At 45.1% G+C, this 26,536-nt stretch overlaps 1 protein-coding gene across 4 annotated transcripts in view; it reads right to left on the bottom strand.

Annotated features, from left to right (window-relative positions):
* The window catches only part of AKAP1 (A-kinase anchoring protein 1), a 36,427-nt gene extending 30,408 nt beyond the window's left edge, over positions 1-6,019 (bottom strand). For 2 of the 4 annotated variants that reach the window (XM_030827183.1, XM_030827187.1), the window contains exon 1: positions 5,804-6,019. The gene's annotated coding sequence lies outside the window, so the exon portion shown is untranslated. Of the gene's footprint in view, positions 1-4,671; positions 4,946-5,376; positions 5,397-5,803 lie in introns of those variants that run through there. The other 2 variants (XM_030827186.1, XM_030827184.1) reach the window with 2 other exon arrangements.
* Between the last annotated feature and the right edge of the window lie 20,517 nt (positions 6,020-26,536).

The raw sequence follows: 26,536 nt of genomic DNA, 5'->3' as shown, positions 1-26,536 counted from the left end.
GTTCAGGAAAGTGAGAATCACTCCTGCTCCTTTTTCTTGGGAGGGGCAGAAAGGAGGGGCAAGAAGGAGTGTACAGAAGACTCAACTGTCCTTCAGATCGGTCGTTGAGATCTGTCATCGACTCAACCTCACAAAGGCACATCCAGGGCCAGACCAGAGAAGGGATGGGGGCTGGGGCTGTGCTTGAACAGATCTTACGGCCTCCTCTAACCAGGAGGCCAGCTACTGCTGGGTGACAGCCTTTGGAGGGCCAGGAGATGGTCTCGTGACCTCCAAGTGAGGTCTGAAAGGTGTCGGGAAATTAGTGACTTCAGGATTGTCTTTTTCAACCAGCTCAGTCTTCAGAGCGGTTTCCCTGAGCCCTCAGGCACAGCTTTTTTTATTCATAGTCATTACTTGTGCATTTCCAAAGCACCTGATGGTTGCATAATTCTGATGATAAAATATGGCTTTGGAAAGACAACAGAGTTAAGAGTAGGATCCTGTACTTCAGTTTCCCATAAAATGAAGATGTCCTGTAACATGGAATAAGAATATCTCCCTCACAGAGTTGTAACGAGGCTGAAAACACTTAATAGTCAGACTCCATATGTGGGATAAATGATTTTAATCTTTCTAAAACCCAGTTTAGTTTCCTGAACGAGGTTGTGGTGATAAAGGGGCAGTAAATAAGCAACAACCAATGAGCATGGGGGGCGGCGGGGGCAGAGGAGGAGGTGGGGAGCACACCACAACCCAGGTCCAAGCCAGTCCAGCCCTCGCTGTGTCCAGGGACCAGTTTACTCTCCTCGGATCTTGTTTCTTCACCCACAAACTAATCACTGTATTAACCTCATAGGGCTGACAGAGAATAAAAATGACACAGAAAAAAAAAAAAAGCCACTAATATGCCTGTAGGTGCTCATCAATAAGTGTCCTTTATGCTGCCTGGCTCCAAGAAAAGAGATCTCACATTATATACACCAAAGGTCAATCTAGCAGGGTTCAAACAAAGCACACCCAGGACTAGAAGAGGGGGCATCTAGAAACAAAGAGCCCCCCACCCCTGCCACAAAAGAACACCTTAGCATCCGCGCTGTGGCCCCACTCTCCCCCAACACCTTCTGTGAAGAATGGCCCCTAACATTTAGGTGGACTGGAAAGAGAATGAAAACACAAACTGGTTTAAGAGAAGGGCCGCACTGAGATCTGTAGGAAGTCATCAGGTGGGTGAAGGACCAAGTAACAATATGTTGACATCTGACATTTGGAGACCAAGGACAAACCAGCAGGGATCTTTATGATAATAAACAGGCTCTCAAACCAAAAGGGCTTTCTAAGGGCTTAGCGTCTGGACGTTTGCTTCACGCTCCCATCCCCAGGTCCTTTCTGAAGGTCCTCACTCAAACTGTTTCAAAACTGATCATCCACTCCCAACTGGCAGACTAGAACTCAATTGTAGTATGCCATGGAGACAACCAGTAGATAATTTGTCACCAAAGCTGTTGGGTTTATGGACTCTAGAAGACTAAGCTCAAACATGTTATGCTTTAGAGACTTACAAGTTGAGACAATTAAGCTTTTAGAGTTGGAGAAAAAAACACTTTCTAGGCCAGTGCTGTCCAACAAAACTTTCTTCGATTATGGAAAATGTTCTTGACCTGTACTGACCAGGACGGCAGCCACTAGCTACACGAGGCCACTGAGAACCTGAAATGTGGCTAATGCCACTGAGAAACTTTTTTTTAAAATACTTTGAAAAGTTTAATTAGTCACACAGCTAGCAGCTACCCTATAGGCAAGGCAGCTCTAAACTCCCCACACCCAGGACAAATTTAGGCAAATAGAGCTATCTTTAAAAATAAAAAATATTTAGAACAGTAGCACACCTTAGAGCTAAGAACTTGAGATGAACAGTGAGTTGGTTTTTTTCCCCTGAAGTCTTTGACACGTACTACCCATTGAGCTGTGCTCCCCAGCCGAAACACATCACTCCAGTGGCCCCTGGGCACGTTTGGTCTAACTCCAAGGCTCCCAGGACCATAATCTGAATACTGATAATTTTGACCAACCCTCCTTTAGCCACTGAATAAACCAAGACCTGGAAGGCCAACCAACCTGCCTAGAATCACAGCCAGGTTTCAGCTCTCAGAGCTGCAGCAAGTCCCAGGCTCTTGTCAGCTAAGCCCAGCAGTGAAACAAGCCTCAGCAGCCCTAGGTTATACATACTTTTACCTCCAGGACTCACCTCGGGGCCCTTCTTTGCTCCCAAGTGCAACTGGGCCTTAGTGACACATGGCTTGGTGAACACAACCAGCCACCATTACAGAACAGGGAACACAATGTTTACCACTGACTGCTGCAAACTATCAAACCAAGCCGGAAAAACAACCAGATGGTGAAGACCCAGACAGAATGTGGACAAGGCTGCACCATTTAGTAAAATGAAAAAGTTAAGGCAAAGGACACCTTGAAAGCTATTCATTGCTGGAAAGCTAGTTCTCAGAATGCTGAATGATAATACACACAATGTTAACAATCTACTTAGAAAGCAGCAGAAAGATTAGGAGAAAAGCCCAGGGATTTAAGAACATTTCTTGGTTCTTCTCACAAAAGCCATCCAGAGGACCTAGTTTTAACTCCACACCCACACTTCCTAGTTCCTCTACCCCTCAGTCTGAATTTGTGTGACAGCCACTGAAACAATCCAGAATGACCTCCACCTTCACCCTCACTGTACTCAGAGGTGTGAGGATTAAAGGATTAGGGAGCCGTTTGCTCATAACTCACCTAGCACAGTAACTATCAAGAAAGAGGCATCCTCTCAAGTTTAGCTCCCAGGTCCCCCACTACCTGTTTCTCCAGCCAGACTCTGTCCAACTCCAAACACGCTCACTGATGATGTTTTCCACAGCCCAAGCTTAAAATTAGGTAACAAGGCCAGCAGGTTCCTTCAGTGGGATGCGACATATGATGGGAACTTAATGTTAAATGATCATAAAAGTGAAAACTGCCTGAGGTATTACACCAGGAAGGAACATGGAGGAAACAGAACTTGCCCTAAGAAGCACGATTTAGGACTAAAATACACCCCCCACCATAAAGATGAGCAACTCTCAAACAGTATATGAGATGATTTCAATGGGACAAGATGCCCACAGGATCTACTACCTCCCCATAGTGGAAGAAAACGCCTGAGAATGACAAGCTGAAGGTATTAACTCATACCTGAAACAACTGATTTCCCCACAGTAGGAAAACAGACCAAGCTACAGAGAGGCCCAATCATTCAGACTCACAGGTAAGATTAGGAAGGAGTGACCTAGGGGAACTCTACAGCCAGCTCTCCGGGTACATTGGCTACAAGCTGCCTGCTCTTCAAAGCCCTGAAATGCACACACAATCAAGTCATGTTGCAGGCTGGGAGCAGAAGGCTAGCCAGCAAAGCTTAGGGAAACCAATTCGTTTTTCCTCCCAAACAAGCTTCTGGGTCAGAGGCTAAGGAGAGGGGTGCTTTTAATAGAATTCAAGTCACTCAAGTAATTCAAGAGAAACAAAGTCAGTCTCAGGGATTGTTTAGGGAGGAGAGGGGAAGAGCAATGCTTAAGCACCTATCACAGTCCCCAGTATCACAAATATGATCTCCATTTGTCTTTAGGACAGGAAAAGGGAATACTGTAGAGGCTAACACCAGCCTCCCCCTAAAATATGGCTGCAACCCAGCCTATGTCCAAAGCTCAAGAATAATTTGGGTTACCAGGTAGCAAGATAAATTGCTTTTAAATATTGATGTTCAGCAACCTTACACTGGAGACATATCGACTTCAGCACCTGAGCAGACCACTTACAACAGACACCTCCACTGTCACCCTGCAGTGGCCAAGTGAGAATGCATTTCCTAGAAACAACTGGGAGATGGGAGAGATATTCCTACAAGTAACTAGACCTAGACGCAAATCCATTAGACCTGTCTCACCCATTGGCTAGGATATGTTACATGCAAGTTCTGAGCCATCATCTGACAACATGCATGAAGACAGAGCCTATTTAATCCAGTAATGGCCTCAAGCTTTAGTGATTTGCATACCTGTAGGATCCAGAGGACCTCCTCTAACCTAGGGCCATATTTCAAAGAGAATACACCCAGGAATTATGCAAAACCTACAAAACTAGTTAGAGGTTAAAGAAGAAAAGTTCAACACAAGTCAAAAGGCTCCCAAAACATAACTGCACTTGCTTCCAGTGCTCAGGGTCTTAAATAATCAGCAGGTGAACCACTTCAATGCCAAGAACAGAGGAATCACATAAATGATCAAGTCACGCAGCCCTCTTCATTTCAAAGATGTTCTGTACCTTTAAGAGCAAAGTGGATGGGTGGTGCTAAGAGTCCAAGCTTTGCTTTCTAAATAAAGAGTTTAAAAAAAAAAAAAAAGGTACTAATTTGGGAAGGACTTAGCAGTTACATGAGCATGTAAGGCTACTAGTTGCCAGAATTAATAGCTTTTTGTGAACGGTGTTCCTTGATCAGTAACTAACAGATACTGTTGCACCAGGTCCAGCAGCCTAGATTTCACTGGAGACAAATTTAAACACGAAGTAACGCGCACTACAGTAGGGGAAAGATACCCAGGTTAACCTCACTAATTGCCCTGCGCATACGCCCTACCCAGCTTGAGAGGCCTCGACTCGCACCTGGAGCGAAGTCCACCGGATTTGTGTTAACAGCGGCAGGAAGGCGCCGCCACCCAGGACATGCCCCAGGAGAGGAAGATCCCGAAACGCCCAGGGCTCCCATGCCGTTCCGAGTCGCCACAGCACCGCCTACCACGATCAGCACCTTTCTTCTCCTATCCCTCCCTGGAAGGGAAACAGGAAGACCTTCAGCTAGGGCACAAAAGAGTTGAACGCCAGAAAGCCCGCGTTCGAGGCATCCAGCCACTGCCTCTCCTAGCACATCGTAACCCCGAAATTGGCACGGTCCCTCCAGATCGCGGACCCGGGACGCTGGGCCGCTGGCGGGGCCGGACACGTGACCCTCGGCGCCCCCGGGCGTGAGGTCGGCAGACACCCCGGGCTGGACGGCCTCCGCCCCTCCGGACACGCCTGCAGGGGCCACGAATGCAAATCCCCCCGAGACGCCCCTGAGCCTCCGACCTCCAGACCCCAACTCGGTTCGAACGGTCCCTCAGCCCGAAACACGGTTGGATCACAACCGGCCGATGTCCCGGCCCATCTTCCCGGTTCCCCTGGGCTCGCCGCAAGGAACTCCCAGGGGCTGCGCCGGCGGGCGAGCCGAGGGTGAGAAGTTGGGTGAGGCTCCAGAAGTGAAGGGGCAGCTCCGGCTCAGACTGTGTACACACGACCTTTGAAAAGTAAACGCCCGCGGGGCTGGGCGACCTTGGGTGGGACGCGCTCAGGTCAGCCTCGCAGGCGAGTGTGCGCGCTCCGGTAAAGTTGAGGTGCAGAGAGGCGACCTGGGCGTCGCGCCCCCGCCCCCGAGGACAGTGACGCGCGTGGGGAGGACGGCGCGGCCGCAGAGCGCCGCCCAGAGCCGCGCACACGCGATCTGTCAGGAGCCCGCGGGCAGACAACCGGCGGGGGAGGACGAGAGGGGGCGCAGGCGAGGGAGGGAAAGATGGGCCTGCCTGACAGCGCGCCGCGGCCGAGAGCCCCCAGGACACCTCTGCGTCCGGAGCGTCCCGCCCCCGGGGTACCCGGAGCGCGCGTCGCACCCTGCACCTGCACCTCAGGCTCCCCATCGCCCTGACCCCGCCGCCTTCGGGTCTCCGGCAGGGGGTCCCCGGCGCAGACGCCCCCGACCTACCAGCTCCTCGGCGACCGTCGGGGTGCGGGGTGCGGAGTCCGCGCGCCGCCGCCGGCCCCCAGCTGTGCCCCGCGGCCCGGCCCGCAGCGCCGCGCTTCTGCAGCTCCCCCACGTGCTCGCCCAGGCGGGTGGAACACAGAGACATTAAATACTGAAGACGCGCGGCGACGTGCCCGCAGCGCGACGCAGGCCCCGCCCCTCGTCCTCGTGCCCCCGCGCTCCCGAGCCCGCCCCGCTCACCTGCGCGTGCGCGTCGCCGGCCGCTCCCGGCAGTGCCTCCGCCGCGCCTCTCCCAGCTGCGCCAGAGGGGGCGCGGTCTAAAGCGCTGGGCTAACATCCCGCCGCTGCCCGGAGCCGGGTCTTGCTCGCGCTCTCGCGAGAGGAGCCGTCATCTCTCCGGTGCCCGGGAGAGGGGCCGGGCGGGACGGTACAGCACCCGGAGGAACTTTGATGCCCTGCCCCGCAGGCCCAGCACCGGTTTTGCCGCCTTGGCTCGAAGGGTCAACCAGGCCATCTCCTGCCTCGGGACGGAGAGCGCCCTGGAAAAGGCAGAGGGGCCGGTGAGGAGCAGGGTTTCCCTCGCTCCGGGGCTTTGCGCTTCCCTGTGACCGTCATTTCCTTGTAGCGTATAATTGGGTTGGCCATTAATAATTGCTCGATAACTGCATAATGGCGAAACCTGGTACCATTCAAATGCAACTTTCTTGCTCGTTTTCACAAGTTAATGTTATCGAAATGAAGCACTTTTCTCTGAATTGGTGTGGGTTTTGGAATGATTTTTGCAGAGATAGTCACGGTGAGTCACTGTCTCTGCCAGGAACTTGGGAAAATAAATTCCTCCAAAATAAATGGAGAGGGTAGCGTTTTGGCTGTCCAGCCCTGCTCTCATCCTTAAAACAAAGTGACTTTAAGTGAACATTTGTTTGGCCAAAATATAGAAAATAGATCATGCTAAGAACTAACAATTACTTGGGAAAATGCTTAATCTTCACTAGTGATCAAATGCAAGTTTAAATGACAGATGCCATTTACTATACCTAATGAGATTTAAGTCAAATTCATATATATATGTATATATATATACATATATATATGAATCCCAATTGCATGGTGTGGTAGATGACAGGAAGGAAACAAATAGGAAACTGACATAGGAAAGAAAGAAAAAGAGCCCTGGTTTGTTTTTTTTTTTTGAGACGGAGTCTTGCTCTGTCGCCCAGGCTGGAGTGCAGTGGCACGATCTCGGCTCACTGCAGGCTACGCCTCCCAGGTTCACGCCATTCTCCTGCCTCAGCCTCCCGAGTAGCTGGGACTACAGGCGCCCGCCACCACGCCCGGCTAACTTTTTCTATTTTTAGTAGAGACAGGTTTTCACCGTGTTAGCTAGGATGGTCTCGATCTCCTGACCTCGTGATCCGCCCGCCTCGGCCTCCCAAAGTGCTGGGATTACAGGCGTGAGCCACCGCGCCCGGCCAAAAAGAGCCCAGATGTTTTAGGTCCTGTGGTCAGAAAAGGCCTAAAGTGAAATTTAAACTGAGACCTATTGGATGAGAAGGAACCAGCCTTGCAAATTGTATACGGGCATAAGGGTTGGAGGAGTATTCCTAGCAGATGCACAACACAGGAAAAAGCAGGAAACAACTTCTGGTAAACTGGAAGACCAGTGTGGATGGTATGTATTGAGGGAGGGAGTGTCAGGAAAGGAGATAAAGAGGATCGTTTCTTGTCTTTGTTTTTTGGGGAAATAGGGGCCTGGGCTGCCTTAGTAAATACTTAGTATTTGCCATAGTAAATAGTGAAGCTTGGATTTTATTCTCTTCTCTTCAGTCTCAAAGCCAGTCATGACTCTACCTCAGGGCCTCCCTCCACGTGGAATATTCTGCAAAGCTCACTGTCTCACTTCTTTCAGGTCCTTTGCTCAAAGGTCACCTACTCAGACTCTGTGAAGTCTTCCCTGGACTCTGTTTTATTTTATTTTTTATTTTTTGAGGAGTCTCTGTCACCCAGGCTGGAGTGCAGTGGCGCTATCTCAGCTCACTGCCACCTCCACCTACGGGGTTCAAGCGATTCTCCTCCCTCAGCTGCCAGAGTAGTCCCACTACAGGCACGTGGCAGCATGCCCAGCTAAATTTTTTTGTATTTTTAGTAGAGACAGGGTTTCACCATGTTGGTCAGGCTGGTCTCATACTCCTAACCTTAGGTGATCCATCCGCCTCGGCCTCCCAAAGTGCTGGGATTACAGACGTGAGCCACGGCGCCTGGCGTGGACTCTCTATTTTAAATGGTAACCACACACACGCACACACACACACACACATTCCCCATCCCTCACCCCTTCTTTCCTTCATAACCCTTATCCCTGTCTAGACTTCATTTATTTCATGAGGGCAGGGATTTTTAAGGGCCTGGTACATAGAGGGTGTTCAGTAAAATTGTGTTTCATGAATGAATAGGAAGCTATTAAAGAGGGTTAAGTAGAGAGTGACATAATTTCTGTTTTTGAAAGCAAGCTGTAGCTGCTGTGGGAAGAACAGATTAGAGATCAGTGTCGAATCAGGGAGAGTAGTGAAAGGGGATGCTGGACGTGGTTCACATAAGAAATGATGCTAGTTTGAGCAAAGGATTATGGCTCTGGGGATGAAGACACTGCTTTGAACTTAAGATATATTTTGAAAGAGGAGCAGACTTACTCATGTTGGTGGTGGTAAAGAAAAAGGAACAATGAATGATGATTCTTCTGGCTTGAGTTACGATGTGAACTGGGGTGCAATTTCCTGAGAAGGAGAAAGTTGGGGGCAGAGAAGTGCTGGTTTCATTTTTGACCCATTGTTTTTGTGACATCGAAGTATAAATAGTAATTAGGTTAGATATGCAAGTCTGGAGCTCAGAGGAGTGGTCTGAATGGGAAATACAAATATGGTTTGAAAATCATGTTTAAAAAGATAAAGAAAGACAATGCTAGGCCGGGCACAGTGGCTCACACCTATAATCCCAGAACTTTGGGAGGCTGAGGCCAGTGGATCACGAGGTCAGGAGTTCAAGACTAGTCTGGCCAACATGGTGAAATTCTGTCTCTACTAAAAATACAAAAGTTAGCCGGGCATGGTGCACACCTGTGATCCCAGCTACTCGGGAGGCTGAGGAAGGAGAATCACTTGAACCCGGGGGTCAGAGGTTGCAGTGAGCTGAGATCGCATCACTGCACTCAAGCCTGGGTGACAGAGCAAGATTCTAACTCGGGAAAAAAAAAAAAAAAAAAAAAAAGAAAGGCAATGCTTAGCAGTAGTGGAGGCAGGAATAGAAAGAAACTGAGAAAATGATGTCCAGGGATGTAAGCCCTGGAAGCATTGGTAGGAAAGAAAAACAGGGAGATGGAAGGAGTAAAACAGGGAGATGGGGCTATGAATATGGTTATGAGAAAGAAGGACAAAGACCGGGGGTGAATGAGAGAAATATGTCAGTCATACCCAATGCAAGGGGACATGGGCACAGTCTGCCAGAAAAAAAGGAATGAGGGAAGAAAAGAGGAGTGTGTTAACTGGAATACTAGAGAAAGTGCAAGATACAAGTCAAAGGGGAAAAGGTGAGAAAATAGGATTGACTACAATCACCATTAGACCTCAACCCAGTACCTGTGGCTGAGGAAGTATCCACAAGGTCTGAGCAGTTCCAAGGTCACCACGGTGGCCCTAATATAAGATTAGAAGAAGAGAGGTGAGGATGGAAGGTGATCCTAAGAACTTGGCCATGAGGAAAATAAGGTTGTTAGGTTTCAGCTTTGTCAGCTCAAAAATGGGCAAGGTCTGCCTAAGGCAGGAATTTTAACCTAGGATGCATAGGAATTTAACCTGGGACATCAAGGATGTCCACAACACCCTGAAATCATTTGCATGGTCTTATAAATATGGCAGTTTTCTGTACAGATTAGTTATGGATCATTTCTATCAGACTCTAATCCTGACCTTAACAACAACAACAAAAAATTAGAATCTGGTGAATAGAGCAAAACATTTTATCCAGAAAGGAGTATGTCAGTCAGAATAAGAAGGTAAAAAATAAAAGTATTCAAAGGAGACCAAAAAAATAAAAATAAAAATAGAAGAAGTAGTAACTGTCCGTGAAAGGAAGAAGGTATCCAATCTCATTTAATCAAGAAGCTGGGCTCTCTGAGAAGTCAGACCAGTCAGATCTGAACCCAATGCTATTATTCATTTAAATTCTATGACTCAAGCCCCTCACTCTGACTCTGTACCCACCCAGCAGCCTTCTGATCATTCTGACTAAGGAGAGAATCCATGATCGGACCGATGAAAGGCACTGGTCCACCAATGACATTTTTATCATTATAAATTACATAACCTACCCTCTCTCATTTTCTGTATCTTGTACATCATGTGAATATTTTTAGTATGAGTCAGCCTTCAGTTGTGGGACTTGAACATGGTGAAGTTTCTGAACCTGTTTTAAAGCTTAGTGAGGGCTTGACACAGGATCATGGGAAAATCCATCAAGGTAAATGTCACCTTGTGAGTATCTTTTTAAAAGATAGTTAATTCTCATGCATGTAATCCCAGCACTTTGAGAGGCCAAGGCAGAAGGATCGCTTGAGCCCAGGAGTTCAAGACCAGCCTGGACAAAATGGCAAAACCCCATCTCTACAAAAATTTTAAAAATTAGCTAAACAGGCTGGTACTTGCCTTTAGTCCTTGCCACTTGCGGAGCTGAGGCGGGAGGATTGCTTGAGCCCAGGAGGTTGAGGCTGTAATGAGCTATCATCGCACCACTGCACTGTAGCCCAGGCAACAAAGTGAGACTCTGTCTCAAAAAAAGATAAAACAAAAAACAGTTAGCTAGTTAATGAACCGGGTGCAGTGGCTCATACCTATATAATCCCAGAGCTTTGAGAGGCAAGGCAGGAAGATCGCTTGAGGCTAGGAGTTCAAGAGCAGCATGGGCAACGTAGCAAGACCGCATCTCTACAAGAAAATTTTAGAAATTACCTCGATATATGGCCAGGTGCAGTGGTTCACACCTGTAATCCCAACACTTTGGGAAGCTGACACAGGAGGAGTGCTTGAGCCTAGGAGTTCAATAACAGCTTAGGCAACATAAGAAGACCCTGTCTCTTACAAAAAATAAAAAACATTAGCTGGGCATGGTGGCACTCACCTGTAGTCCCAGCTACTCAGGAGGCTAAGGCAGGAGGATCTGCCTGACTCCAGGAGGTTGAGGCTGCAGTGAACTGTGATCGTGCCACTGCATAGCAGCCTGGTCAACAGAGTGAGACCCTGTCTCAAAAAAAATAAAAAAAAATTGCTGGATGTGGTGGCGCACTCCTGTAGTCTTAACTACTCCAGAGACTGAGGTGAAGGGATGTCTTGAGCCCAGGAGTTCAAGGTTGCAGTGAGCTATGATCACACCACTGCACTCCAGCCTGGGCAACATAACAAGACTCTGTCTCAAAAAAAAAATTAGTCAGTTGGTTTTCTTCTCTTGGCAGTCCCTCCAATTTCAGGGGCACATGTTTGAGAAATGCCCTACTTTTCTATTGGAAGCATCTACAGAAAGAACTTTTTTAGTGCTAATAAATATGAACTGTCTCCTTTATATGTATACACTGAAGGAGCCCTCCCACACTCCGCCCTACTCCCAGTTCTCTTGAAATGGAGATGCATTTGATTATGCCCCAGGACCATGTGTGTCTGCAGGGAAGAATAAATAACCCACTCCTAGAGAAGTCAATGGAAAGAGCTGTGGAATAACAATACTAATGGCACTTAAGTAACTGAGGCTTAATGAGCACTTAATGCCCAGCACCATGCAGAGTCCTTTATCCTAATCCTCCATCAACCTCAAATACTAGATACTCTTGTTATCTGTATTTATTTCTGTATCACAGCAATCTGTATCACTGTATTTCTGTTTCACAGACATTAGTCACACAACAGCAATGGCAAGATTTTCACCCAAACAATCTGACTTGGAACCCATGGATTAACCAACTGCCACTGGAGGCAAATCCAGAGACCAAGGGAGCAGTTTATACAGTAATAGGTCTGTTATGGGTGGAATTAGGCCCCTTCAAAAAGAATGTTGAAACCCTAACCCGCAGTACCTCAGAATGTGACCTTATGTGGGAACAGGGTTATTGCAAATGTAATGAGTTAAAACTGAGGTCATCCTGGGATAGATTAGACCCCTACTCCAGTGAGACTGGCGTCTTTATAAGAAGACAACCAGGCCGGGTGCGGTGGCTCATGCCTGTAATCCCAGCACTTTGGGAGGCCGAGGCGGGTGGATCACAAGGTCAGGAGATCAAGACCATCCTGGCTAACACGGTGAAACCCTGTCTCTACTAAAAATACAAAAAATTAGCGCAGCACGGTGGCATGTGCCTGTGGTCCCAACTACTTGGAAGGCTGAGGTGGGAGGATCACTTGAGCGTGAAAGGTTGAGGCTGCAGTGAGCTGTGATGGTGCCACCACACTCCTAGGAGTGATAGGGCAGAGTACATAGCAATATGAGAGCTTGGATACTCCACCCAAATTTTCCATTGCCACCAACCCCCACACACCACCTCCTATTTCTCTGGAACCATTTTCTGGCTTTACCTATTCTAAAACCTAGCAAATTTCTTAGTAATCTCTTTCTCCCATTTGATCAAGCACAGCAGTTTCCCACAGATGAATGCATTCTACCCAGGACTGCCATGAGCCTATTCAGTGGCATTATGCAAATTAGGCAACAGGTGTTCCATTCCCTAGACAGGCACAGCCCTGTGCGAGGCTTCATGGTGAGTGGAGTGCAGAAGCCCAGCCTGCATTTCAGCCCCTACTTGCCCTTGGGTTGGATGCCCATGTGCAGGGCTTGACCTGCATGACCCTCTGAGACACTTTTGTAGTTGGGGGTAAGTCCTAACAGAGCTAGTGCTATCTACCATGACACAACCAACCAGACCTCTTAGGATTTTGTGCACACACTGCAATGGCTTCATTCATTTCATTGCTGCAAATGCCTAAAGTATTGCCTTGCCCAGCACAGATACTTTAAAAACATTTGTTTGGTGATAACCCTAGAACTGATGTCAAGATTTTTGCTTACGGTTGGGTGCGGTATCTCATGCCTATAATCCCGGTGCTTTGGGAGGCTGAGGTGGGAGGATTGCTTGAACTCAGGAGTTCAAGACCAGCCTGGGCAACATAGTGAAACCTCATCTCTACTAAAAATAAAAATAAAACAAATTAGTTGGGCATGATCGCATGCACCTGTAGTCCCAGCTACTTGGGAGGCAGAAGTGGGAGAATCACTTGAGGCTGGGAGATCAAAGCTGCAGTGAGCTATGACTGCACCACTGCATTCCAGCCAGTGCAACAGAGTGAGACCCTGTCTAAAAAAAAAAAAAAAAAAAAAAAAGACAATTGCATAATGTTTAAGAAACTCGGCTCGGGTGCAGCACACCAACATGGCACATGTATACATATGTAACAAACCTGCACATTGTGCACATGTACCCTAAAACTTAAAGTATAATAATAATAAAATTAAAAAAAAAAGAAACTGGGCTCTGGGAATATTAATCAGTACAACTACTTTGCCCAACATTTGGAAAAAATCTAGTAAAGTTAAAGATGTATGTAAACTGTAATCCAGCAACTGGACTCCTAGGTGGAAACCGTTACTGATCTGCTTAGGGAGACATGTATACAAATGTCCATTGAGACACTGTTTGTAACAGCAACAAAAAAATTCTTTTTGGAAACAATTTCCCTCAACAGGTGAATGACTAAATAAATTATGGTGTAGTTCTACAGTGAAATACTATATAGCATCAAAAAGCTACATATATTAACATGGATGAATCTCAAAAATGTATTTATTGACTGAGAAAAAGCCATTTCTGGCATGGAAGGGTGTAAACAATATGATTCCTTTTATGTAGTTTTTTAAAACCCACAAAACGTTGCCTGTGAATGCATGAATATGTTGAAAAAACAAAAACAGGCCTGAGTTGCCTGTCATGAGTGACACCAGATTCAGGTTGATGGTTATCTTGGGATCAAGGATAAAGGAGGAAGAGAAGGATATAGATCAGTTGAAGTTCACTGTGTACCCTCCTAATGGCAAGTACACAAGGAACTTAAGCTGAATCTGTAATATTTTATTTATTTAAAAGCATTGTAAAGACTTGAAGCAAAAGACTTCTGCTTTGGGGAAGCAGAAGTACATTGGTGTGTGTTACATTCGTCTCTATAGTTATTTGTGTGATTGAAATGTTTTGTAATAAAATATTTTCTCTTTGCAAAGTGGGGTTTGAATCTGCGCTGGCCCCTAGCAGTGTGACCTCAAGCAAGTTACCTAGCCTCTTAGTTTCCTCATCTGTAAAATGAAGATAATCATAGGACCTATTTCATGGGATCATCGTGAAGATTAAATGAAATAATCTATGTAAAATACTTTGCACAATGCTGAGCACAATAAATGAAAGCTATTATTCCATTTCAAGTGCTTTCATCAATCAATCAAGAGCAAGTCAAAGTTCATTCAACAAATATGTATTAAGCAACTCTTTTGTGCCAGGCCTTGTGTAAAAGGCTGTGATTACCAAGGTAATTTACACCTAATCTGGTAGGGAAGGGAGACAGGTACGTAAGTTAAGGCCGCGTGCAGCAGAGTCAGTGTCATGATAGAGGTTAAGTGCCAGGTGGCATGAGAGGTGGTAAATGTCAATGGGTTTTATTCTGCTTGTGTCAGGGTCAGGGAAGACTGGACATATTGCTGATACTCTTTCTGTATTTGGTTTTCACCAAAATAAACCCTATTGCTTCAGTTATTTTTGTTGCATAACAGAGCACCTCAATATTTAACAGCATTTAAAACAACAGCTGATTTTTAGCTCATCAGGGATGGTTTGTTTCTGTTCCACATGTTGCCAACTGGGTGACTTAACTGAGGATAGAGGATCCAAGATGGTGGCAATCATGTCTAGAGCCTCAGCAGTGATGGCTGAAAAAGCTGGGCTTGCCACACATTTCTTCTGTGGTCTCTCTAGAAAGACTGGTCCTCTTTACATAGTGGCTTGGGGCTCCAAGAGGGTGAACACTGAAGCTGTCAGACCTAAGTCTGGGTGTGATGTAGTGATGCTGCATTCTATTGGTCAAAAAAAGTCACAGGCCAGCCCAGACTTAAGGGGAGGGTCAATAGACCACCTCTTGATGGGAGAAGCAGCAGGACGTTGTGGGTATCCTTAACCTACTGCATCTATTGTGTCATATTCCATTTTACAGCCAATTTATGAATTAGGAGGCACCTAGCTGGTGAGATTTTGGGACTGCTTTAGGAATCAATGGTGTGAAATTTATTAGGTTGGTGCAAAAGTAACTGTGGGTTTTGCCATTAAAAGTAAACTGTAAGGCAGGGCATGGTGGCTCACATCCCAGCACTTTGGGATGCCAAGGTGGGTGGATCACTTGAGGTCAGTGGTTCGAGACCAGCCTGGCCAACATGGTGAAACCCCATCTCTACTAAAAATACAAAAATTAGCCGGACGTGGTGGCACATTCCTGTAATCCCAGCTACTAGGGAGGCTGAAGCAGGAGAATTGCTTGAGCCTGGGAGGCGGAGGGTGCAGTGAGCCGAGATCGTGCCACTGCACTCCAGCCTGGCTGACAGAGCAAGACTTTGTCTCAAAAAAAAAAAAAAAAGTAAACTGTAATGGCAAAACTCACAGTCACTTTTGCACCAACCTGATAGCAGCAGTTGTAAAACACAGGGTTCATTCTGATTCAAGCAGCAAAGAAAGAAAAAAGAAAACAAAAAATTTTTTAAGTTTTCGAAAAAGATGAAATAATAAAATTTTAAAGCCCAACAATACAGGGTTCAAATCCACATTACAATACTAACTCACTGTATAACCCTTGGGCAAGGCATTAAACCTCTCTTCCCACCCTTGTCTCATCTGTGAACTGAGGAGCAGCAAGATCTAACTTCCTAGGGTATTGAGAATTATAGAATATATATTAGAATTATATAATAGAAAGAATGCAAGGAAAGTGCTGGCCCATAGAGGGTGAGATGCTCAAGCAGTGCCATAATACTGTTGTTATTACTAGGCTTCTTGCCTTTCTTCTTAGGTAAGGTAATAGGACTTGTATATTTAGAGTCATTTATTGATTTGTCATGGGAAAACCCAACAGACTTCTAGTATTGTCTGCCCCTCTCTGAAAACCTCAGCAATTATGCCATGGAGTTGGGGCATGGCTTTGTGAATTTGTTCAACCTTTTGGGAAGCAATTTAGTAATCATTAACAAGAGACATAAAAAACGTTCGTATCCTTTGACCCAATAACCAGACTTCCAGAAAATTATCCCAAGGGAATTGGTTCAAAACATAAGCAAAATCCATACATATCAAGCTCCTTAGGGCAACTAAAAATAGAGAAATAGCTTAAAGGTCTGATAGTAAAGGAATGGTTAGCTAAGTTACGATACAAATAAATACGTGTTGGAATATCGTGCAATTGCTAAAAATGACAATTACTATTACTGTATGGTAGCATGGAAATTTAAAAAAAAAATGCTAAGTGACAAATTCAGAATTCCAGAATTTCTCTATATGAAGAAGGATCAGAGCCAGACATGGAAAAAACATCATTTGTTTGTGTTTGGAAAGTTGTTCTGTTTTGTTTTGTTTTGAGACAGGGTCACACTCTGTCACCCAGGCTGGAGTGCAGTGGTGCATTCATGGCTCACTGCAGCCTCAACCTCCTGGGCTCAAGTGATTTTCCCACCTCAGCCTCCTGAGTAGCTGGGACTACAGGCATGAGCTATCACACTGGGCTATTTTCTTTTTTTTTTTTTTTTTTTTTTTTGGTCGAGACATAGTCTCCCTCTGTTGCCCAGGCAAGTCTTGAAATCCTAGGCTCAAGCTGTCCTCTTGCCTTGGCCTCCTAAAGTGCTGGGATTACAGGCGTGAGCTGTCACTTCTGGCCGGAATTGATTTTTTTTATTTAAAAATGTTCTTTATTGTTATTTTAAATCGAAGTCAGGAAAAAAAATGTAGGCAAGACAATTTTGAAAGATGATTTATTTAAAAAGAAAGGCCACACAATAAATGCCAGAGAATAAAGTCCAGAACATTTAAAAATACAAGTGCTTAAGCTTGTCACTGGAGATTCTAATTCAAAGGGTCCCAGTTGGGGAAAAACCTGTATTTTTTCAGAGCTCCTCAAGTAAGTTTGATGTGAGACCCACTAAGGTAGACACTCATTATTATCCTTTCAGATAATGTAATAAGCACCCTGATCAGAAATAGCAATCCAAGGAAAACTTACATAATCACAGCTTTTTTCCCCCAATAAAATATGTTCGTATTTGTGGAGCTTTTATATTTCCATTTATTTAGTTGTACTCTGTCAAATTTTCAGCCTTTGTACATAATGCAGAACACAGAAAAGACAGCTTTTGATAAACACTTGTGGTTCTGTATAATGTAAGGAAAAGCACACGGCATGAGAGCTGATTGCCTGGGGTTTAGCAGGAAGGGAAACAAACAAAAAAAATGTGATCTCAACATCGGTTAAAAGATACTGATGGGAATTCCAAGGACAGTCTCCCACTGTGACCAGCTGTGACCCCTTCCTGACGAACAGACATACTGGGTAGCCTCATGAGATTTAATGTGCATATTTTTCTTTCTTTCAGATGCCGGCATTAACCCACAGGGAGTTATCATTACAGACTGAAGAATAGAAAAAGAAAAAAGCCAAATAGAGCCTCATTCCACCCAGCTTAGCTTCCATATAACATTGTGAATGAGAGAGTAGATTCTTGAGAAAATCCTGGGGTTACCCAGTTTTCATGACTTGTTTCGTTAGACCATCATTTCCCAAAGTGTGTTCTTTATAAAAAGTAGTTCTTCAGAAGGCTGGAAAGTATTGTTTGGAAAGGGGTTCCATGATGAAGTCAGTTTGGAATGCAGGCTTTACCCAGTTTTGAGAAGTTTCTTTGCAGGACTTCTCAGGGCCTTTGTGAATCTCCAAGAAAAGAATGTAGTATGAAGTATGAAACTTTCTCCTGGCTGATGGAACACACATTGCAAAGCACTTCCATAGACCAGTATGATTTCCAGCAAGAGCTAAATAAATTTTGTTAGTTGTTAAGGCATAAAACGTTAATATAGGATGTTACAGTCCTAGGCTTACGTTACTTAATTTGGATTTTTCACAAAAATTAACTGTAATGTGAAAAATTAGGAGACAATATAGAGAAAATTCAAGAGCCTCTCTAGATAAATTCTTAGAACTAATGAGAAAGTTCACTAAAGTTTCTGGATATAAAATGCCTGGGGCACCAGAGGGGGAAATACTTTCTTGTATATTAATAGCAAACAATTAGAATAATTTTTTAAATACCATGTATAATAGTACCAAAATCTATAAAGTATCTAAGAATAAGTCTAATAAAATGTGGCCAAAACATTCATGGAGAAAACTTATAGCCTTTATTTAAAGACATAAAATAATTCTTAAACAAATGGAGACATTATTAAATATGTTTATGGATAGAGAGACTCAATGTAGTAAAGATGTAATCTTCTCCATCTTTCACTTCCTTTGCTTCCTAATTAAGATTTATATTGCTCTTGGCTGGGCACAGTGGCTCACACCTGTAATCCCAGCACTTTGGGAGGCCAAGGCTGGCAGATCACATGAGGCCAGGAGTTCGAGACCAGCCTGGCCAATAAGGTGAAACCTTATCTCTACTAAAAAAAAAAAAAAAAAAATAGCTGGATGTAGTGGTGCATGCCTATAATCCCAGCTACTTGGGAGGCTGAGGCAGGAGAATCACTTGAACCTGGGCAGCGGAGGTTGCTGTGAACCAAGATTGTGCCTCTACACTCCAGCCTGGGCAACAGAGCAAGATTCCATCTAAAAAAAAAAAACCATATTGTTCTTCTCACCCTTCTTTCACTGTCAGAATGTCTTCTGCCCATCTTAGCAAGCCTCTAGTGAGACACATTTTGGAGCTCCATCTAAAGATCCTCAATAACCTGATGTTTGTAAGGTTTCCAGTAAAGTACAAAAAGCTCTCAAGCTGGGGAACGTGGCTCATGCCTGTAATCCCAGCACTTTGGGAGGCCAAGGCGGGCGGATCACGAGGTCAGGAGATTGAGACCATCCTGGCTAACACGGTGAAACCCTGTTTCTACTAAAAACTCAAAAAATTAGCCGGGCGTGGTGGCGGGCGCCTGTAGTCCCAGCTACTCAGGAGGCTGAAGCAAGAGAATGGTGTGAACCCAGGAAGCAGAGCTTGCAGTGAGCCGAGATTGCACCACTGCACTCCAGCCTGGGGGACAGAGCACGACTCCATCTCAAAAAAAAAAAAAAAAACCTCTCAACACATTTTAGTGTAATATCAGATTCTTTTTTTTTTTTTTTTGAAACAGAGTTTCGCCCTTGTTGCTCAGACAAGTGCAGTGGTGCAATCTTGGCTCACTGCGACCTCCGCTTCCCGGGTTCAAGTGATTCTCCTGCCTCAGCCTCCCGAGTAGCTGCAATTACAGGCGTGCGCCACCACACCTGGCTAATTTTTGTATTATTAGTAGAGATGGGGCTTCACCATGTTGGCCAGGCTGGTCTTGAACTCCTGACCTCAGATGATCCACCCGCCTCAGCCTCCCAAAGTGCTGGGATTGCAGGTGTGAGCCACAATGCCTGGCCTGTAATATCAGATTCTGTGAAGGGCCTATGCAACTTATTTTTGTCCTCCAACTACTAGATATGTCTTTAAATGCATTAGCTAGAAAGGGCTTTGGTTATGCTCAAAATTGCCCAGTTTAATTTTACTAAATGTAGTGTAGTAGATGTAACTGGAGGTAGTTTCCTGGCTTACAGTTCTCCCAGCAGCCACATTCATGCTACACTTTTTTCTAATAATAGGCTCAATTCCAAATCATGGAGGTGGGCAAGTGACCCAGGTGGATCAATTATAATGCTTCATTCCTCTAGCCTGTGATTAGTCCACGTGGTGGATGCATGACCCAAGCTGGGCTGATCAGCCTTTCCCCATGGAGGGAAGAATAAAGCCAACAGGAAAAGAGTGGCAGAGATAAGAGACTGACAGTTTTTAAACTCCTGGCTCTAGTCACTCTAGCACTTTCAGGGTTTGAGAACCTCAGTCAATAAAGGCCCCCTTTTTTGCTTAAATTAGTTCAGCGTGGCTTTCTGTTTCTTGGAACCAAATAATCCTGAAGAGTAGGTAAACACCTGCCTGGATTTTTCAGTCTACCTAGTATATAGTCAGAGGTTATCCAGGGAAGCAGAACTACTACTTATGGGATAGGAAATGTATTCTAGGATGAGATCTTACACATTTGTAAGGGAAGCCAAGAAAGTGAAGGTCTAGGAGAAAAGTTGGGGATCAGAGAAGAGATTACTATTTGGTCAATCTGAGAAGCTAAGCACATCTAGCCCCAAAATAGGATGGCAAAACAAGCTCATGGGAGGTCAGTGGGAAGCCGTCCCTCTGCATAGCTACTGCCTTTGTGCATCACTGTCAAGCATCTGGTGGTGAGTCAAGAGTCACCATTGGGCTGGGCGCAAAGGCTCACACCTGTAATCCCAGCACTTTGGGAGGCCAAGGCAGTTGGATCACTTGAGGCCAGGAGTTTGAGACCAGGCTGGCCAACATGACGAAATCAAGTCTCCACTAAAAATACAAAAATTACCTGGATGTGGTGGCATGCGCCTTAATCCCAGCTACTCAGGAGGCTGAGGCACAACAATTGCTTGAACCCGGGAGGCAGAGGTTTCAGTGAGCCAAGGTCACGCCATTGCATTCCAGTCTGGAGGACAGAGCCAGACTCTGTCTTAAAACAAAACAAAACAAAACAAACAAAAACACCATTGTTCCATAGCATCAGCAGTTGGTAGGAAGAGGTAGATTGGGAGCAGAAGACAGACAGAAAAAAAAACGGGCCCTACACCTGGAACCAGCGGTGCCGGTGGTCATAGGCACCTCTGCATCTGTCTGTAACCACTTCTCATCACGACAGCCTGCAGAGGGAGAGGGTAATGGCTGCTGCTTCACCTCCGTCTAATATCCTGCAAATTCCTCTTTTGGCGAACTCACTCTTGAAACCGTATGGGGAATGGGATTCTGGGAAAGGTAGATCCCAACTTATTCAAGTTCACACAGTACAAATTGCCCTAGCCTTAAGCCAGGCAGCCACAAATTGAGGACTTTATGTAAAGGTTCCCCAGCAAAGAAGGAGAACCAGATGTTACATCATTTGATTTATCCAGGAGCCCTGCAGCAGTCTGCCCCTGCTCTTCTCATTGGGAAAATTTTCTCACGCCCTTTCTGGTTCCTAGCCTTTCCAGCCCTCTTCTCTATATCTCAGAGCTCTTGAACCTCCTTTGAACCTGGACGGTCAGCCCTGCCACAATTTTTAGGAGCGATCCTGATTTTAGAAAGGAAGAGTAGGATGTTTGGCTTGGTACTGGGGAGCACAACACAAAGTGAGTTTGCTCTGGGGTCTGCTTGGACTTCTGGCCCCTGTCTTAGGTTCTGTTGGCTATTAGCTTCTGCCTCACTCCCGGGGCCAAAAGTCCTCCCCCAATCCCAACTTTTTTTTTTTTTTTTTTTTCAAGAGACAGGGTCTGCACCCAGGCTGCAGTGCATAGTGCAGTGGTGTGATGATGATCTGCTGAGCACTCCCTCCAGGCCTTCTGGGACTGAGTCCCTCCCCATGCTCCACCCATCCAGTGAGGGGCAATGTTGCTGCTTACCTGCTGACATGCTTTCCCAAAAACAGCTCCCACAAGCTTGATTTCTGATTACAGCCAACCCATAACATGCTTGAGCAACACTTTTCCAAGCCTTTTTGAATCTCTGTGTTGTTTATGCAGATGCCTCTTGTTCTCCAGAATCAAAGGCTCACTGCTGCTTGTGGATAGCCTCACGGCTCATGTTAACCCCCTTTTCAACTTTCACTAAAGCTTAACTTTCCTTTGATGACCCTTTTTGGGGTCATATTCAAACAGCTTCTTCAATGTCTTTTTTTTTTTTTCTATTAGAGTATAAGTGCGGGCCACAGGCAGTGGCTCATTCAAGTAATCCAGCACTTTGGGATGGGCAGGAGTTAGAGGCTGTGGTGATCACACCATTGCATTCTAGCCTGGGTGACAGAGGGAGACAGAGAGACAGACAGACAGACAGACAGACAAAGTGCAAGCAGGCCTGGTCAACCCCTTCTAGCCCAGCACATCTGAGTTTCACATTCAGTTATATTTCATTTTCTGGCGGAATTTCTCTTCAGTTTAATACCAGTAAGAAGCAGCTGACTTTTTTCCAAAGAAAAAACCATTGTGGTCATTTTTATTTTTTTAATTACCGAAGGAAAATTTCTGCATACCCAACCATGAACAAAGAACCACAAAGTTATGGTGAGATGGAATGCCAGCCATTCACTCAAGTCGTTCCTAGGTCCTCAGGTGTTTAAGATCCTTGTCCTGGCAAAATGGCAAATGACTACATATCACGGATCTCTGGGATCCCCCAAAGTATTTTGAATGGTGACTGTGGTATCCAAGAATGCCAAGGGCGTCAATTAAATATCTGGTCTGTTGCTACCCTCTGTCCACCTCTTGTTATACCAGATGACTCTGAGGCCTCCCATTTTACTATAAAACTGTTTACTATCAGCTTCCTTGCACCCCAAGTTCCAAGTTCTGCCTGCCGTACTGGATGGCCTCCCGGCACCCACACTCATGGGCTTCCCTCCCAGGGCATGCCCCACCCCAGTGGGCGTGTCACGTGCCAGGCGTCCACACCTCCCAGTGCATCTTGTTTCCTCAATACTCAACCCAGTTGGCTAGAAGGACTGTCATTACCAATAGCACATTAAGCACTGAGGGTACTGACTCATGGAAATTGTTTTAAATACCTCTGCTTGCTCTCCAGGGAAACAGATCAAGAGAAAATAAAGGCATCTTTGAGGTATGTTTGGATCATTAAATCATCTCATATGAGCCATGCTAAGGTCTAACTAGTCCAGCAAGATTATAACTGACCACATGATAGCCATCAAATTAGGCTTGAGTTCAAGTGTATGATCCAATGGTACTTTTATGTGCTCTACAGTTCATTGGACGCCCTGTGTAATCACTGTGTAGAGTACCTCAAACCCATTTTATAGAAGCTGGAGTGGCACATGTTTATTGTTTTAGGTGATTACAGATTTTATACTCTTTTAGGATGTATTTTTGACTTATTTAGTTCTGAGTCCTTGGTCAGGAATACGTGGTCCAATTTTACTAGTTTTCCTATGGTAAAATGCAATGTACCTATTTTTTTCATTCCATGAATATTTTAATGTTTAAACGATCCACTCTATACTAAGTACGTAATGAGCGTTCAGCCTCTGACTTGGCACTCAGGTTATGGGCATGTGTGGCACAGGATAGTGGGGAGGGCTTGAGCCTGAAACTTCGTGAAATAAGTATGATCTTTGGGCCAGGCAGGTGGCTCACACCTGTAATCCCAGCACTTTGGGAGGCCAAAGCCGGGGGATCACTTGAGACCAGGAATCTGAGACCAGCCTGGCCAACATGGTGAAACTCTGTCTCTACTAAAAATACAAAAGTTAGCTGGGTGTGGTGGCGCACATCTGTAATCTCAGCTACTCAAGAGGCTGAGACAGGAGAATAGCTTGAACCTGGGAGGTGGAGGTTGCAGTGAGCCAAGATCACGCCATTGCACTCCAGCCTGGGTGAAAGAGCTAGACTCTGTCTCAAAAAATATGTGTGTGTGTGTGTGCGTGTGTGTGTGTGTGTGTGTGTGTATAAAATCTTTGGAGGAAAAGCTCTGTTCTAGGACTTGTAACTGTAACAAGTTTCCTAAATGGCAATAAATAAATAAATAAATAGAATAGGGAGACTGCTGGTTTGTTAGGATGGGCCTTGGCCAGGTTTTCTCTCGTCTTAGTTCATTTTCAGTTCCTTATAACAGAACACCTGAAACTGGGTCATTTATAAATAAAAGAAATGTGCCGGGCACGGTGGTTCACACCTGTAATCCCAGCACTTTGGGAGGCCAAGGCGGGCGGATCACGAGGTCAGCAGTTCGAGACCAGCCTGGCTAACATGGTGAAACCCCGTCTCTACTAAAAATACAAAAATTAGCTGGACGTGATGGCGGGTGCCTGTAATCCCAGCTACTTGGGAGGCTGAGGCAAGAGAATCACTTGAACCCAGGAGGTGGAGGTTGCAGTGAGACCAGACCGTGCCGTTGCACTCCAGCCTGGCGGAGCATGCTCTGTCGCCAAAAAAAAAAAAAAAAAAGAAGAAGAAGAAGAAGAAGAAGAAGAAGAAATATATTTCTTATAATTATGGAAGCTGAGAAATCCCAGGTCGAGAGTTTGCATCTGCTGAGGGTCTTCTTGCTGGTGGGGTCTCTCTGGAGGCAACTCAGGGCATCACAGGGCAAGGGGCTAAGTGTGCTAGGTAAAGTCTCTTTCTCTTCTTATAAAGCCATCAGTCTCACTCCCATGATATCTCATTAATCCATGAACCCATTAACCCTTTAATCCACGAATGAGCTAATCCATATTTACTTCTAAATATGTTGTCTATGATTTCTTCTCTCACTTTAAAACCAATTAAAGTAGTAACCTCATTTTGAGTTCTCCATTCTACATGGCGATCATTTAGTGCATTTTAAAATATATAATTATTTTTATTTTTATTTTTACAGAGATGGAGTCTCACTATATTGCCCAGGTTAGTCTCGAACTCCTGGGCTCAAATGATCCTCCCACCTTAGCCTACCCAAGTGCTAAGATTACAGGCATGAGTCATTGTGCCTGGTCATTTAATGCATTTTTTAAAACCTGTATTACATGATAAACATTTTTGCATCACATAATTTCTATAAAACCTAGAAAATGTCCACTGTTTTCTATAAACATTGAGTTGTCATTGACACAAATATCATTATGCTTGATTTTTTTTCCATCACAAATATTCTCTTTCCTTTTCCAAACATGCAGTAGGCATGTACATCCATGCTCTCTTTGAAGTGAGGTACGGTCATGAGACTTGCTTTGACTAAGGACATGAGAGCCAACATGTGAAGAGTCAGTGCATGCATGACCTGCCACTTACCCCTCTCCATCACTTTTTCCTTTTTTTTTTTTTTTGAGACGGAGTTTCACTCTTGTTGCCCAGGCTGAAGTGCAATGGCACAATCTCAGCTCACTGCAACCTCCACCTCCTGGGTTCAAGCGATTCTCCTGCCTCAGCCTCCCGAGTAGCTGGGATTACAGGCGCTCACCACTGCACTTAGCTAATTTTTGTATTTTAGTAGAGATGGGGTTTCACCATGTTGGCCAGGCTGGTCTTGAACTCCTGACCTTGTGATCCGCCCACCTCAGCCTCCCAAAGTGCTGGGATTACAGGCGTGAGCCACCACACCCGGCCTAATTTTGTATTTTTAATAGAGACAGGGTTTCTCCATGTTGGTCAGGCTGGTCTCGAACATTACCTATCTGGTATGAAAAGAAAAAAAAACAGCAGGCCCCAAACAAGGCTGAAGTTCCATGTCATCAAACCAAACCAAAGTTGTTTACTTGTAAGATCAGATCTTCAAGAAATCAGGAGAGAGATGATAACGAAATCCCATTAAGCCAAATAAGATTTCACTTACATTCTTACAAGGAAAGTAATCTTGAAATGATCAATCCACCATTTGTTCATTGTTCCTGCTTTCCTCTGTCTCTTTCTGCCCATAAAACTTACCCATTCTGTCAGCTCATTGGAGCTCCTTTCTGTTTTGTAGATTGGATGCTGCGTGGTTCATGAATTGCTAATAAAAGCTAATCAGATTTTTGAAACTCAATTTGTTGACCTTTTGTTCTTGGATGACCACCTCACCTACAATTTTAGGTTCTTTTTCTTTCTTCGTCAATAGACCTGTCTATACTTCCCATTAAACAGTAATGGCTAAAAGCCATTATAGCCATTTGAGAAGCACTTTCTTTTTTCTAATCTTTTTGCCTTGCTCCTCATTAGCATAGTGTTTAAGAGGACAGACTCAAGAGTCTAGCAAGCCAGACTCAAATCCCAGCTCTATCACATACTAGTTTTGTGACCTGAGCCAGTTAGTATGTCTGTGCCTCCATTTTCTTATCTCTAGAATGGGGACAGAAATAGTGCCTGCTTTTTACAATTGTTGTGAAGATTGAGATATTTCATGCAAACACTTAGCCCAATGCCTGGTACAGAGTAAGTGCTGAATAAATATTAGCTATCATTTATTAGTGCCTTATTAGCGCTTTATTACTCTAAGCTTCAGCTTACCCTGTGATTCTGGCATTTCTGGCCCACCAGTGTAAGTTACAGTCAAGGAGTCTGTATCACAAAATAGAACTCCTATATAATCCAGCAATCTGACTTCTAGGTATACAGTCATCCCTTGGTATCAGTGGGGATTGGCTCTGGGACCTCCCATTGATACCAAAATCCACAGATGCTCAAGTCCCTGATATAAAATGTTGTAGTATTTTAGCCGGGCTTGGTAGCATGCACCTGTAGTCCCAGCTACTTGGGAGGCTCAGGTGTGAGGATCACTTGAGCCCAGGAGATCAAGGCTGCAGTGAGCCATGATGGTGTCAGTGTACTCCAGCTTGGGTAATGGAGTGAGACGCTGTCTCAAAAAAAAAAAAAAGTTGTAGTA

This window comes from Nomascus leucogenys, chromosome 14, assembly GCF_006542625.1.
Source record: "Nomascus leucogenys isolate Asia chromosome 14, Asia_NLE_v1, whole genome shotgun sequence".
Lineage (NCBI taxonomy): Eukaryota > Metazoa > Chordata > Mammalia > Primates > Hylobatidae > Nomascus > Nomascus leucogenys.
This window is presented reverse-complemented; position numbering and strand designations above follow the sequence as displayed.